The following is a 16,752-nucleotide window of genomic DNA, read 5'->3' as shown; positions in this document are numbered from 1 at the left end:
AAAACTCTATACGCTTCTTCATATACTTGTCGCTAGTTATAAATATATTTGTCCTAATAATTAAATTAAAAATAGTAAGTAGTAAAATAACATGAAATTCACTAAAACTTCATGCAAATACACGTGTTTTTTAATTATATTAATTTTCAGAGTTCATAAAATTAAATAATATGACCAGTGAGGAAGAACATATAGTTTAAATATTAAGTTTGAACTGGAGTCGAACCGTCGCCGCCGGCCGGGGTGGCAGAGCGGTTCTAGGCGCTACAGTCTGGAACCGCGGGCACGCTACGGTCACAGGTTCGAATCCTGCCTCGGGCATGTGTGTGTGTGATGTCCTTAGGTTAGTTAGGTTTAAGTAGTTCTAAGTTCTAGGGGACTGATGGCCTCAGAAGTTAAGTCCCATAGTACTCAGAGCCATTTTTTCCATTTTTTGAACCGTCGCCTAATACAAATATATATATTTTTCTTTTTATCAAAAAATGGTTCAAATGGCTCTAAGCACTATGGGACTTAACATCTGAGGTCATCAGTCCCCTAGATTCAGAACTACTTAAACCTAACTAACCTAAGGACATCACACACATCCTTGCCCGAGGCAGGATTCGAACCTGCGACCGTAGCAGCAGCGCGGTTCCGGACTGAAGCGCCTAGAACCGCTCGGACACATTGGCCGGCTTTCTTTTTATCACATTTTTTTCTATATTGTTCGTTGAATTTGGTCGGGGCGGACGTACGATGACACCCGTTTAGATTCTTCGTTGATCCATTCATTCAGTTTTTTGTTGTGGAGTATAGCTAACCCTCTGACAGAACACGCTGAGCTATCGTGCCGGCTCTTTAGTAGCTCGAAAGCTAACCACTAGACCACCATAAACTCTAACTTTCAGCACCTACGTAAAGATACATCAGTTACATAATAGACACTTAAAACTTCTCTTGCGATTTTCTCGAAATTGTCAGAGTAGTGCACCTTACTACTTTCACATTATATTGTTTTAATGGGATTCTAAAAGTGTACAAAGTTCGTAATAAATTTGTGGTCCCAACGTCGTGGCTTTTCCTTGATAGTGTTGTCTCTGCTGGAGCTCAACTGTTAGCTGGTTACGGTTGTATTGTGGGCTACGTTTAGATGTCCGAGCAGAAGTGGGTACCTCCAATCCCGTATACCAGAAATTTGTCTTTGTAGCTGGCATTACAAATTTAAAAAAATTATTTAATGCTGCAGCTGCTATATTTTTAGTATTTCAGAACATTGCTATGTTGATGATACGGCTTGTACAAGTATATAAAAGGACATCACTCGTCAGAGGAAAGGTTGTGGGGTACTGTTAAAGAAAGTAATTGGTAACAGCTTGATCTGCGTTCAGACCACATTCACGTACGATGTGCAACAAAGTATTCCTTACTAACCAATGTTCAATTGGACTGTTTGTTTTAAGTCATGGTAAGTTAAGTTCGTATAGCATGAATCGCTCAGAGACGACCTCGAAGGACAGGTTCAGCCGCCCAATTTGGAAGGTTTTTCCTATCCTCCGCGCCTGCAGACACCTTTCCGTCGCGAAACGTGAGAGCTGTGTAGATAAGTGTATCTGTTAAGTGTGACTGTAGCGGCGTGTTTAGTATAGTGTCATGTTCGTACTGGATATGGTGCGAGAAGGAAGAGCGCGAAATACGGTACCGGCATACAGCCTACTCCTCTGGAGAAACACTAAGGAGACCGCCGAGCTTCACGTCCCCGTCCGACAGACAAGCCACCGTCAACATGACGGTCATCGCATGACCTCAGTGCATGGGACACAGCGGAGGAGTTTGTAATTGAATCTAGGACACTGGCTCAAAGACTGGCGATCAGCGACCCACTTCCGCCCACCACTCCTCCCGTACCCTCTGCGCTAATGGTAAATGGAAAATTGTCAACTACACCCGGCGTACCTGAATAGTCACTCATCCAAGCATGGACTACCGGTCACGCTCGACCGTGCTCAACTTCGGTAATGTGACGGGAACTGGTATATCCACCTCAGCACGGCTGTTTACTTAAATCATAGTGCTTCACTAGGACCCCACTAAGAAATTTATAGCCCGAACAACTATATAATGAGTAATCTGTTACCTGCAACCCTTGTCATTTTGTTATGAACGGTGAGCATAGTACTGCCTGGGGGGGGGGGGGGTCTCCAGACACGTCTTCGACCTGGAATATCATTGACTGGAGCAGAATTGTCTTCAGTGATGAATCTCGCTTCGAACTGAGCCTCGATGACTATCTAGACAGTTACCTGTCATACGGCCAGACCAGGAATGATGGTGTGCTTTGCCATTTCATTTCATACCCAGACCAATCTGCTTGTCATCCGCGGCACTCTCAAATCACAAGGATACGTCGGCGATATTTTACGCCCTGTTTTGTTACTCAATATCGCAAGACGTGATGGGCTTACATTGCAGCAAGATAATGCTCGCCAGCGCACGGCAAGAATTTCTACTCCTGGTTTTTGTGCTTGCCAGACCCTACCTTAGCCAGCATGATCGCGCCAGACCTCACCCTAATTGAGCCTCCGCCCCCGTAGCTGAGTGGATTTGTAGCGCATATTTCCTGTCAGTTTTGTTATGAACCTTCAGCACCAAATCCACAACAGTGCTTGGGTTCAAATGACTCTGACCACTGTGGGACTTAACATCTGAGGTCATCAGTCCCCTAGACTTAGAACTACTTAAACCTAACCAACCCAAGGACATCACACACATCCATGCCCGAGGCAGGATTATAACCTGCGACAGTAGCAGCAGCGTGGTTACGGACTGAAGCTCCTAGAACCGCTCGGCCACCGCGGCCAGCTTCAATCCCAAGGACCCGGGTTCGATTCCCAGCTGGGTCGCAAATTTTCTCCGCTCAGGGACTGGGTGTTGTGTTGTCCCAATCAGCATAATTTCATCCCCATCGACGCGCAAGTCACCGAAGTGGCGTCAAGTCGAAAGACTTGCACCCGGCGAACGGTCTACCCGACGGGAGGCCCTAATCACCCCATTTGAGAACTTTTGGAGCATTATGAGCTTGAGAGAACCATCCCCGGATTTTGACGATCTAACGCACCAGTTGGACAGATTTTCACACGATATCCCTAAGGAGGACATCCAAAACTGTCAATCACTGCCGAACCGAATGATTGCGTAAGGGCCAAAGGTGGACCAACGCGTTATTGACTTGCTCAATTTGTTAAGCCCTTTCTGCCGAATGAATTATGCGATTTTTCTGAAACTGTAATCAGATGTTTGTCTGTACCTATACATCACATCTACTGGTTTTTTTTTTTGACAAGTACGAGTTCTTTCAATATCAGCATTGCAGTAAATCCGGGGCCGGCCGGCGCAGCTGTAGATTACGCGCCCTTAAATCTAACCATCTCAAACCGTTGAAACACTTTTTATGGTCATGTAGATGTAATTAAGTACAATCATGCTGCAAATGGTTCACTGCCATTACATAACCGTCTACGTGTGCATTAGCATAGAGGCCACTAATCGCAGTGACGACTGAACGTGTGATTTCAGTGCAGCGACTATGGCGGCGCAAGACTGTCCCGTGGCGCCCCTTCAATGTATCTAACTGGAGCCCTTTCCAATGGCGCCACTGTAGTCACGCAACAACAGAGACACCAAAGCGGCGCGAAGACTGGGCTTCTCGGTACAGTATTGGAACTGACGGCATACAGCTACGTTAAAGGACTGGCACTGGACAGGAGCACGAACAGGACCGCGCGGCGTGTGTCGTCACAGCCGACGCATTGAAGCCACACCTTAATTTGCTTGGCGTAGTACAGCTACAATGTAGGCACGAGCATTTGCTTTTAGAATGCTTTCTTTTCAACTACCTGTTAGAGATACAGGGCAACATCTTTCAGCAGGAGCTTTAGGCAACTAACCCATAAAATTATGAAAATAAATGTACTTATGTATGTATGTATGTATGTATGTATGTGTGTTCCATATCTCCTCCTAGACGACTGGACAGATTTCAACCAAGCTTGCTACACACATCACTCACTGTCCAGGAGGAATCATTGTGACAGTTAAGAACTACCCGCCTATGAAACAGGTGTGCATAGGAGTGCAAAAGCAGTACAGCTCATGACGTAAGAATACCCATGCTTTAGTCATCCAGTATTTGAGAGTGATAGCGCTTAGAGACTTCAACAAACTTCACACATAATTTCAAATCTTTACGAAATTTTTTCTCGCTCACAACCACCACAAAGTGATCAAAGGGTAAAATTTAATCTCTTACTACGTTTTCGCTGTGCATACAGTAAACCTGTCACATAAATCATGACGTTTTAATTTATTTCTTCTTTACTACTAAATGTCTTCATGACACGTTTTTCAGACTGCATTAACATGCACTAAGAGATCAAAAGTATCCCGACACCCCCAAAAACATACGTTTTTCATATTAGATGCATTGTGCTGCCACCTACTGCTAGGTACTCCATATCAGCGACCTCAGTAGTCATTAGACGTCGTCAGAGAGCAGAATGGGGCGCTCCGCGAAACGCACGGACATCGAAAATCGTCAGGTGATTTGGGTGTCACTTGTGTAATACGTCTGTATGCGAGATTTCCACACTCCTAAACATCCCTAGGTCCACTGTTTACAATACGATAGTGAAGTGGAAACGTGAAGGGACACGTACAGCACAAAAGCGTTCAGCCCGACCTCGTCTGTTGACCGACAGAGACAGTTGAAGAGTGTCGTAATGTGTAATAGGAAGACGTCTGTCCAGAACTTCACAGAGGAATTCTAAACTGCACCAGGATCCACTGCCGGTATTATGACTGTTAGGCGGGAGGTGAGAAAACTTGGATTTCACGGTCGAGCGGCTGCTCACATCACGCCAGTATATGCCAGACCAAGTCTCGCTTGGTGTAAGGAGCGTAAACATTGGACAACTGAACAGTGGAAAAGCGTTGTGCGGAGTGACGAATCACGGTACACAGTGTGACGATCCGATGGCAGGCTATGGGTCTGGCGAATTCCCGGTGAACGTCATCTGCCAGCGTGTGCAGTGCCAACAGTATAATTCTCAGGCGGCGGTGTTGTGGTGTGGTCGTGTTTTTCATGGAGAGGGCTTGCACCCATTGTTGTTTTGCGTGGCACTATCACAGCCAGGCCTACACTTGCTTCCCACTGTTGAAGAGCAATGCGGGAATGACGACTGCATCTTTCAACATGATCGAGTATCTGTGGCGGAGTGGTTACTCGACCGTAACTTCCCAGTAATGGACTGGCCTGCACAGAGTCCTGAGCTGAATCCTACAGAACACCTTTGGGATGTTTTGGAACGCCGACTTTGTGCCAGGCCTCACCGACCGACATCGACACGTCTCCTCAGTGCAGCACCCGTGAAGAATGGGCGGCCATTCTCCCAGAAACCTTACAGAACCTGATTGAACGTATTACTGCGAGAGTGGAAGCTGTCATGAAGGCTAAGGGTGGGCAAACACCATATTGAATTCCAACATTACCGATAGAGGGCGCCACGAACTTGTAAATCATTTTCAGTCAGGTGTCCGGATACTTTTGATCACATAGTGTATATCACTGAATATACCACAAAAATTACAGTATTTTGTGACACTTAGGTCAGGGGATATGACGTCATAATCACTAAGATGCGTGAAAAACTACCGCATCATGTAAGACGTTTAAACGTATTACTTCGTTGCTACTAACTCTATTCGCAACACTTTTCGCACACAGAATCGACATTTACCGCTGAATGAATCTACAGAACCATATCACTATATGACACATAGTTCAGGAGATACCATGTCAGACACTGAGATGCGTGAAAAAGTGCTGCATTATGCATGACGTTTTAATTTATTACTTCTTTGTTACTGATTCTGCACACAACACATTTTGCAGACTGTATCCACAAATGGTGTACCTAGAAAGATATATCAATGTACGACACATAGTTAAGGAGATCTGACGTCATAAACACCGGGATGCGTGAGAAACTGCCGCATCATACATTACGCTTTACTTTATTATTTCTTTATTACCAACTCTGTTCACCACACATTTCACAGACGGTAGGCACATATACAACTTGGTGTACCTTCAAAATTATATCATTCTACAACTCATAGTTTAGAAAATATGATGTCATAGAAATTGAGCTGCGTGAAAAGGAAACTGCATCCCGGTATTCGTTAGAAATACGACTGAGTTATTTGTACAAATATCCGTGAATTATGTTGAATATACACTCCTGGAAATTGAAATAAGAACACCGTGAATTCATTGTCCCAGGAAGGGGAAACTTTATTGACACATTCCTGGGGTCAGATACATCACATGATCACGCTGACAGAACCACAGGCACATAGACACAGGCAACAGAGCATGCACAATGTCGGCACTAGTACAGTGTATATCCACCTTTCGCAGCAATGCAGGCTGCTATTCTCCCATGGAGACGATCGTAGAGATGCTGGATGTAGTCCTGTGGAACGGCTTGCCATGCCATTTCCACCTGGCGCCTCAGTTGGACCAGCGTTCGTGCTGGACGTGCAGACCGCGTGAGACGACGCTTCATCCAGTCCCAAACATGCTCAATGGGGGACAGATCCGGAGATCTTGCTGGCCAGGGTAGTTGACTTACACCTTCTAGAGCACGTTGGGTGGCACGGGACACATGCGGACGTGCATTGTCCTGTTGGAACAGCAAGTTCCCTTGCCGGTCAAGGAATGGTAGAACGATGGGTTCGATGACGGTTTGGATGTACCGTGCACTATTCAGTGTCCCCTCGACGATCACCAGTGGTGTACGGCCAGTGTAGGAGATCGCTCCCCACACCATGATGCCGGGTGTTGGCCCTGTGTGCCTCGGTCGTATGCAGTCCTGATTGTGGCGCTCACCTGCGCGGCGCCAAACACACATACGACCATCATTGGCACCAAGGCAGAAGCGACTCTCATCGCTGAAGACGACACGTCTCCATTCGTCCCTCCATTCACGCCTGTCGCGACACCACTGGAGGTGGGCTGCACGATGTTGGGGCGTGAGCGGAAGACGGCCTAACGGTGTGCGGGACCGTAGCCCAGCTTCATGGAGACGGTTGCGAATGGTCCTCGCCGATACCCCAGGAGCAACAGTGTCCCTAATTTGCTGGGAAGTGGCGGTGCGGTCCCCTACGGCACTGTGTAGGATCCTACGGTCTTGGCGTGCATCCGTGCGTCGCTGCGGTCCGGTCCCAGGTCGACGGGCACGTGCAGCTTCCGCCGACCACTGGCGACAACATCGATGTACTGTGGAGACCTCACGCCCCACGTGTTGAGCAATTCGGCGGTACGTCCACCCGGCCTCCCGCATGCCCACTATACGCCCTCGCTCAAAGTCCGTCAACTGCACATATGGTTCACGTCCACGCTGTCGCGGCATGCTACCAGTGTTAAAGACTGCGATGGAGCTCCGTATGCCACGGCAAACTGGCTGACACTGACGGCGGCGGTGCACAAATGCTGCGCAGCTAGCGCCATTCGACGGCCAACACCGCGGTTCCTGGTGTGTCCGCTGTGCCGTGCGTGTGATCATTGCTTGTACAGCCCTATCGCAGTGTCCGGAGCAAGTATGGTGGGTCTGACACACCGGTGTCAATGTGTTCTTTTTTCCATTTCCAGGAGTGTAATATGTGAAATGTGTTTGACTAAACCCCTCGTACGATTTCAATCAAGTTTGGTACACTTGTTAGTTGGAATCTTGCAAGAAATCCAAAAGATGTAGAAACGCCAGCTTCCTATTGTGGTGACTGTGATAACATGGAGAGAGGAGGGTGGACGAGGAGATGGACGGAGGGTGAGGGGGAAGGAGAATATAGGCACAGATAGGAAAACGGGAAGATGGACAGAGATGGGGAAGGTTTAAATGGACAGAAAGAGAGGAGACAAGGAGATGCACAGAGAAAGAAGGAGCAGGAGATGGAAAGAGACTGGGGAGGAAGGGATAGGCAGCGTGATTAGGGAAAGAGGAGACGTATGGACAGAGGGAGAAGAGGAGACTGACAGAGAAAGGGAAGATGGGGAGATAGACAGACAGAGGAGAGAAGACGAACAGGGAGAAGGGGATAAGGAGATGGATAGAGGGGATGGTGGAGATGGACGGAGAGAGGGGGAGGAAATGCAATTAGAGGGGGAGAAGGTTATGGACAGTGGGGGAAGTAGTGGATGTACAGAGGATGGAGGAGCAAATTGACAAGGGGGGAAGGAGATAGATAGAGGGAGGGGCAGTAGGAGATGAACAGAAAAGGGGGGAGCGGAGATGGGCGGAGAGAGAAAGGTTTGGAGGTGGGGAGGGCGGGGGGTAGAAATGGACAGAGAAGGAGAGAGAGGTTAGGAGGAGGTAGACTGATAGAAGATTGGAATAAATACACACGCAGCACATTCAGGGGACTCAGCTAGTTTGAAATGAAGAACACAACTTCTCCCAAAATTCACACAGAGTAATTGTGTGGTGATACACTAATTTCACGTTCTTCATTCCAAGGCAAGCGTGGTAGAAGTATACATATTTTTTACTCTACGGAAAAGTTGATGAACTATGTTATTTTTTAATGTGACTGTTGACTTTTAGAAATATTCGAAAGCCACTGAAATAGGCGTGTAATAATAAGGCGCCCGTTAACTATTTTTCAGTTAAATGCTTTACCGAGCATGTGCTGAATATGAAGGCTCAACGGTGGTCCCGCTCGTTTCCCGAAAATTCCACGTGGCAAACCGCCAAGTTAGCCAATGTTTACGTGGCTAAGTTAGTGAAACCGCTGTGCTGTCACTCGTGGCCTTCATATTTATCACGCGAACAGTCTCATTTTGCGAAAACTTTCATATTATTTTCCAGCCTTCTGACAGTTTACAAGGAGTTACAGTTTCTCTTTAAAAATCACGTAAATAATTTAAAGTATAGTTAATAGTAACAGTTTCATTACAGTTACATTGTCGACGAAGAACATTGTCGCTGTAGTTGTAACGCCACTCTATTTTTACAGGCACTCGCTTACCAAAATGTAAACACGGCAACCAGCCACCATTAATAAGTTCGTTTAGAACAGTCACTTTTATCGTGAGGGATTTGTTCACGTTTAGCTTATGCTGTACTGTCCAAGTTGGCTGTTGCCTCTGTTTTTCGTTATGTCGAAATTTCCTCATGATGATAGGAACCTACAACAAAAGAAATGAGTGGGGAGAATACACACTTGTCTGTTGTTGGGTTTAATAGTGTACTGGAGCAACATAAACAATTATTTAAATTAAAAAATTAATGCCGGCCGCGGTGGTCTAGCGGTTCTAGGCGCTCAGTCCGGAACTGCACGACTGCTACGGTCGCAGGTTCGAATCCTGCCTCGGGCATGGATGTGTGTGATGTCCTTAGGTTAGTTAGGTTTAAGTAGTTCTAAGTTCTAGGGGACTGATGACCACAGATGTTAAGTTCCATAGTGCTCAGAGCCATTTGAACCATTTTTTTTTAAATTAATAAATTATTATTTAAAATAAAAACTGAGTTGATTTCGCGTTAGACAGAAAATCTCGCATGATTATATACCACAGATTACTGCCTTTAAAGACATTCATATCTGTAGCGGAATAGCAACCAAAATTAAAACTCATATGAATTTTGAAGTTGCAGACAATGTTTGTGCACAAAGACTGGCCATTTTCAGTGATAAAACAGTTGCAAGGAATTTGTCAGCCAGAGAAGTTACAATATGTATATAACTGCTACAACAGGAAATTCGTAATGCGTAAAAGTTTCAGTACATGCTGCATACAACTATTGAAAATAGTTGTAGCTGATATAAACAAAGACACATAAACCACTCATTGCAAAATTATTGTGGAAATAGGTATTCTGTGGAATATTTAGAAAGACAAAAGAAAAACAATGAAGATGATACGGTGGTGATGATGATGATATTGATGATCTTCATTATGAGAGATAACCGTGTATACGCGAATATTATGCTAGTAAATATTATGATGGATTGTTGGTAATTTGTCTTGTCATAATTACCGTAGAAGAAACAAACGATGACAATTTTAGGTTCACGATATTACTAAATGAACATCGTGACAACTTGTTGAAAGTTTAAAAAAAAATTAACAGTGGTATTAACTTGTGAAAAATGGTTTATTTGACTTGGAAACCTATTATTTGTAGCGTATACAATTAAGGAAAACTTAATTTTTTCGTCAAGGACGTAACAGAATTTTCATGAGGGCGCCACAGCTATAAATACAAACAATATCCAATGGATGAAACGACAGAAAGAGTCAGTACGGCAATGAAGGAACGCTAGAGCTAGAGGATAAAAAGACTGAAGAATTATGTAGTCCACCTCACTCCAAAAGCCGACAAGACTGTATCATATAACGCGAAGAGCCTTCGTAAACGGTCTGAGATATGAAAAGCATCCGATAGTGGATACTACACAAAGAGGTACTATTTTGCTGCTTCATTGAAACCAATAACTTCATCTAATATCATATCGTAAAACATTTTATTAATAGAAAGGTATACCTTGCGTACCACCCTTGGACAGACTGTGAAAAGAGGAGTACGACTGTATATAATATTTTAGTATTCGTTATGAAGTTTTATCTTAATAATATACGCAAATTATCCTAACGGTCAGTAAATAATAAACTAGTACGTTGTGGTATCTTCGACATTGCCACGACTACGAAAGACAGAGAGACACTGAAATTTGGTGGAAGATTTCAGCTACGCGTCCAGAAAAATTCTTTCTATTTTACACGGTATATTATCATGTTTTATGTTACTGTTACCTGATTTCGACTAACTGTAAAATGCCATTAATGCAAGTAAAGTGGTCCTTTAAAAATTAATCTAGTAGAATAACTCGGCGAATAAAAACACTTCTGAAAAGTTGGCTCTTGCACGTCATTATTTGAAAATTTACTGCGTGACAAAAGTAATAGTATACTTTCTAATACCGTGTCGGACCTCCTCTTGCCCGGCGTAGTACAGCAACTGGACGTGGCATCGACTCAACAAATCGTTGGAAGCCCTGTGCAGATATATTGAGATATGCTGCCTCTGTAGCCGTCCATAATTGCAAAAGTGTTGCCGGTGCAGGATTTGTGCACGAATTGGCCTGTCGATTATGTCCCATAAATGTACGATAGGCTTCATTTCGGGCGATCTGGGTAGCCAAATTATTCGATCGAGTTGTCTAGAATGTTCTTCAAACCGGCCGCAAACAACTGTGTCCCGGTGACATGGCACGTTATTATTTATAAAAATTCCATCGTTGTTTGGGAAGATGAAGTTCAAGAATATGTCAATTGAAGGTGGAGGGGGAAGGAGGGGGGAGAAAGGAAAGGAAATCGAATGGATTCCTGAGGTCAGCTGCATGGGGTATTACGCGGAATGAACGGGGAAATGTGTAACGGACCGGTATTCAAACCCGGGATCTCCTGCTTACTAGGCGTGTGCGTTAACCGGTGGACCATCCGGGACACAGCATTATCGCAACTGTGAGAGCTATTTCAGCACGCCTCATGGTCGAACCAAATTCCCAACGAGAGCCACCTATCCGCAGTCATCTACATCTACATGGTCACTCAGAAATTCACAATTAAGTGCCTGGCAGTGGGTTCGTCGAACCATTTTCGTACTACTTCTCTGCCATTCCACTCTCTAATGGCGCGTGGGAAAAAGGAACACCTAAATCTTTCCGTTCGAGCTCTGATTTCTCTTATTTTATTATGATGATCATTTCTCCCTACGTAGGTGGGTGTCAACAAAATATTTTCACATTCGGAAGAGAAAGTCGGCGATTGAAATTTCGTAAATAGATCTCGCCGCAAAGAAAAGCGCCTTTTTATCAGTGACTGCCACCCCAATTCGCGTATCATGTTAGTGAAACCCTCACCCCTATTGCGCGATAACACGAAACAAGCTGCCCTTCTTTGCACTTTTCGATGTCCTCCGTCAATCCCACCTGGTAAGGATCCCATACCGCGCAGCAATATTCCAGCAGAGGACGGACAACTGTAACGTAGGCTGTCTCTTTAGTGGGTTTGTCGCATCTTCTAAGTGTTCTGCCAACAAAGCGCAGTCTTTGTTTCGCCTTCCCCACTATATTATCTATGTGGTCTTTCCAATTTAATTTGCTCGTAATTGTAATTCCTAGGTATTTAGTCGAATTGACAGCCCTTAGATTTGTGCGATTTATCGTATACCCAAAATTTATCGGATTTCTTTTAGTACCCATGTGGATGACGTCGCACTTTTCTTTGTTTAGTGGCAATTGTCACTTTTCGCACCATACAGAAATTCTCTCTAGATCACTTTGTAATTGGAATTGACCTAGACCGTAAATTACAGCGTCATCTCCAAACAATCAAAGGGGACTGCTTAGATTATTGCATAGATCATTTATTTAAATTAGGAACAGCAGAGGGCCTATGACACTACCTTGCAGAACGCCAGATACCACTTCTATTCTACTCGATGATTTACCGTCTATCACTACGAACCTCTCTGAGAGGAAATCACGAATCCAATCACACAATTGAGACGATACTCCATTTGCAAGCAATTTGATTAATAGTCGCTTGTGAGGAACGGTATCAAAAGCCTTCTGGAAATCTAGGAATATGGAATCGATCTGAGATCCCTTGTCGACAGCACTCATTAATTCGTGGGAATAAAGAGCTAGCTATGTTGCACAAGAACGATATTTTCTGAATCCATGTTGGTTATGTATTAATAAGTCATTTTCTTCCAGGTGATTCATAACGTTAGAATACAGTATAGGCTCCAAAATCCTACTGCAAATTGAGGTCAGTCATACGGGTCTGTAATTCAATGGTTTTCTCCTATTTCCTTTCTTGAATATTGGTGTGACCTGTGCTACTTTCCAGTGTTTAGGAACAGACCTTTCGTCATCTGAGCGGTTGTATACGATTGCTAAGAAAGGCACTATTGTGTTTGCATGCTCTGAAAGGAACCTGATTGATATACTATCTGGACAGGAAGACTTGCCATTATTAAGAGATTTGAGTTGATTCGCAACACCTAAGATATCTAGTTTTATGTCACTTATGCTAACGGCTGTTCTGGTATCGAATTCTGGAATATTTACTTCGTCCCTGTCCATTTACTCCATGTTCGCTACTCAGAGATCCCCGCAGGAGGTCAGACGCTTTTGTACATCCGCACTGAAGAAGGTGGATGGATTGCCCACTTAGGAGAACCAATTATATGAATGTGTGACACCACACTTACTTATAAATCCAAGAATGGCTACGAATGATCTCCAGGCTGTCGAACATAACCATTTCCAGTCAATGATCGGTCCAGTTGGATCAGAGAAGCCAATCCATTCCACGTAAACACAGCCACATTGTGGAGCCACAACAAGCTTGCACAGTGCCCTGTTGACAACTTGGTTCCATCGCTTGGTTGCGTCTGCACCACACTCAAAACCTACCATCAGCTCTTACCAACCGAAATCTGGATTTATCTGACCGGGCCACGGTTTTCCAGTCGTCTAGGGTCCAATCGATATGGTCATGAGCCCAGGAGAGGCGCTGCAGGCGATGTTGTGCTGTTAGTAAAGGAACTCGCGTCAGTAGTCTGCTGCCATAGCCCATTAACGCCGTATTTCGCCTCAATCTCCTAACGCATACGATCGTCGTACGTCCCACATTGATTTCTGAGGTTGTTTCACACAATGTTACTTGTCTGTTAACACTGACAGCTATATGCAAACGACGCTGATTTTCCAGGCACGCTCTTGACAAAGTGGATCTCGGAATAATGAATTTCCTAACGACCTCCGAAATACACTACTGGCCATTAAAATTGCTACATCAAGAAGAAATGCAGATGATAAACTGGTATTCATTGGACAAATATACTATAACAGAACTGACATGTGATTACATTTTCACGCAATTTGGGTGCATAGATCCTGAGAAATCAGTTCCCAAAACAACCACCTCTTACCGTAATAACGGCCTTGATACGCCTGGACATTGAGTCAAACAGAGCTTGGATGGCGTGTACAGGTGCAGCTGCCCATGCAGCTTCAACACGATGCCACAGTTCATCAAGAGTAATGACTGGCGTATTGTGAGGAGTCAGTTGCTCGGCCACTATTGACCAGACGTTTTCAATTGGTGAGAGATCTGGAGAATGTGCTGGCCAGGGCAGCAGTCGAACATTTTCTGTATCCAGAAAGGCCCGTACAGGACCTGCAACATGCGGTCGTGCATTATCCTGCTGAAATGTAGGGTTTCGCAGGGATCGAATGTAGGGTAGAGCCACGGGTCGTAACACATCTGAAATGTAACGTCCACCGTTCAAAGTGCCGTCAATGAGAACAGGAGGTGACCGAGACGTGTAACCATTGGCATCCCATGCCATCACGCCAGGTGATACGCCAGTATGGCGGCCATCACGCCGGGTGATACGCCAGTATGGCGATGATGAATACACCCTTCCAATGTGCGTTCACCGCGATGTCGCCAAACACGGATGCGACCATCATGATGCTGTAAACAGAACCTCCTTACACGAGGCATCACACAACGTTTCACCAGGCAACGCCGGTCAACTGCTGTTTGTGTATGAGAAATCGGTTGGAAACTTTCCTCATGCCAGCACGTTGTAGGTGTCGCCACCGGCGCCAACCTTGTGTGAATGCTCTGAAAAGTTAATCATTTGCATATAACAGCATCTTCTTCCTGTCGGTTAAATTTCGCATCTGTAGCACATCATCTTCGCGGTGTAGCAATTTTAATGGCCAGTAGTGTAGAATGTCCCATACGTCTAGCTCACACCAGCATTCTGCGTTCAGAATGTGTTTATTTCCATCGTGCGGCCATAATGAAGTCGGAAGCCTTTTCACATGAATCACGTGAGTACAAATGAGTTCTCCGCCAACGGCTCAAATGGCTCTGAGCACTATGGGACTCAACTGCTGTGGTCATCAGTCCCCTAGAACTTAGAACTAACCTAAGGACATCACACACACCCATGCCCGAGGCAGGATTCGAACCTGCGACCGTAGCAGCAGCGCGGCTCCGGACTGGAGCGCCTAGAACCGCACGGCCACCGCGGCCGGCTTCTCCGCCAACGCACTGCCCTTTTATACCTTGTGTACGATATCCTACCGCCATCTGCATATGTGCATGTCGCTATCGCATGACTTTTGTGTTGTGGCCTCAGTGTACAGTAGTGCCGAGACTTGAGTTTTGCTGAAGATATTGGCTAAGCTTATACTACGTAAGAATGTTTCACGTTGTCACCTTATTTCGACTAACTATAAAATGACATTAACGTATGTGAAGTGACCCTTTAGAAAACGTAGCTAGTACAATATCTCTGCAAATTAGAATACTTTTGAATCTTAACCATAGTTCGAAATGGTGGACCTTGCACCTCATTATTTTAAAATACAGTTTCAATACTTTGAAATTTAATGAAATACCAATGTCAATAATGTAGACAACGTCGAGTACGCCAATAACAAAGCGCTGCAGAGGATGTGCACCGACACTTTCGGTCGTAGATCGTATTGTGGCAAACTGCGGAGCGTAAAACTAGAGACTAGGAACAGTTAATAAGCGAGTGCAGTCGCAGAAAGGACTGGTCGTCAATAGATGGCGGTGCGCGTGTAGCGCAGAGCGCTGCCACACAATCCCAGAGGCGGGTGCTGCTCATCGTTCATGTGCCAGTAATGCGGAATAGTTAATGCTGACTGATGGCTGTCGGGGAGAGCCTGTGCATATAGCCTGCAGCCCGCCGCCCGTACCATTACCCTGCGCTGGCGGGCCTCTGGGACGTTGCGCCATTGACAGTCCATTCATTGTCGCCGACAGCGAATTCCCTGCAGGGCCTCCATAGCCGGGAGATGGTACGCTTGAGGCCAAAGAATAATCCGTACCGCACTACGTTCCAAGAAAAATTTGTCTCTGACATCACAGTGTACTGAGAATAGAGAATCGGCGCCTGTGTGGTCAGTGGTAAAATATGGCAGCCATGTGTTCGTTCTTGTTCTAACGGCAGAACGTGATGTATCAACATAATCGCTCGTCATCAGACAGCGAAGTAATCTTTCCTGACGCGCTGAAACCGAAATATAAATATTTTCAGAACACGTAGCTCTCTGTTACAGTGGTTGGGAAGGCAGTGAGACAGGGTTGTAGCCTATCCCAGATGTTATTCAATCTGTATATTGAGCAAGCAGTAAAGGAAACAAAAGAAAAATTCGGAGTAGGAATTAAAATCCACGGAGAAGAAATACAAACTTTGAGGTTCGCCGATGACATTGTAATTCTGTGAGAGACAGCAAAAGACCTGGAAGAGCAGTTGAACGGAATGGACAGTGTCTTGAAAGGAGGATATAAGATGAGCGTCAACAAAAGCAAAACGAGGATAATGGAATGTAGTCGAATTAAGTCGGGGGATACTGAGGGAATTAGATTAGGAAATGAGACGCTTAAAGTAGTAAATGAGTTTTGATATTTGGGGAGCAAAAGTAACTGATGATGGTCGAAGTAGAGGACATATAAAACGTAGACTGGTAATGGCAAGGAAAGAGTTTCTGAAGAAGAGAAATTTGTTAATATCGAGTATGGATTTAAGTGTCGGGAAGTCGTTTCTGAAAGTATTTGTATGGAGTGTAGCCATGTATGGAAGTGAAACGTGAATGATA

This window comes from Schistocerca piceifrons, chromosome 5 (assembly GCF_021461385.2).
Source record: "Schistocerca piceifrons isolate TAMUIC-IGC-003096 chromosome 5, iqSchPice1.1, whole genome shotgun sequence".
In the NCBI taxonomy this organism is placed as follows: domain Eukaryota; kingdom Metazoa; phylum Arthropoda; class Insecta; order Orthoptera; family Acrididae; genus Schistocerca; species Schistocerca piceifrons.
The sequence above is the reverse complement of the archived record's forward strand: the minus strand, read 5'-3'. Positions refer to the sequence as shown.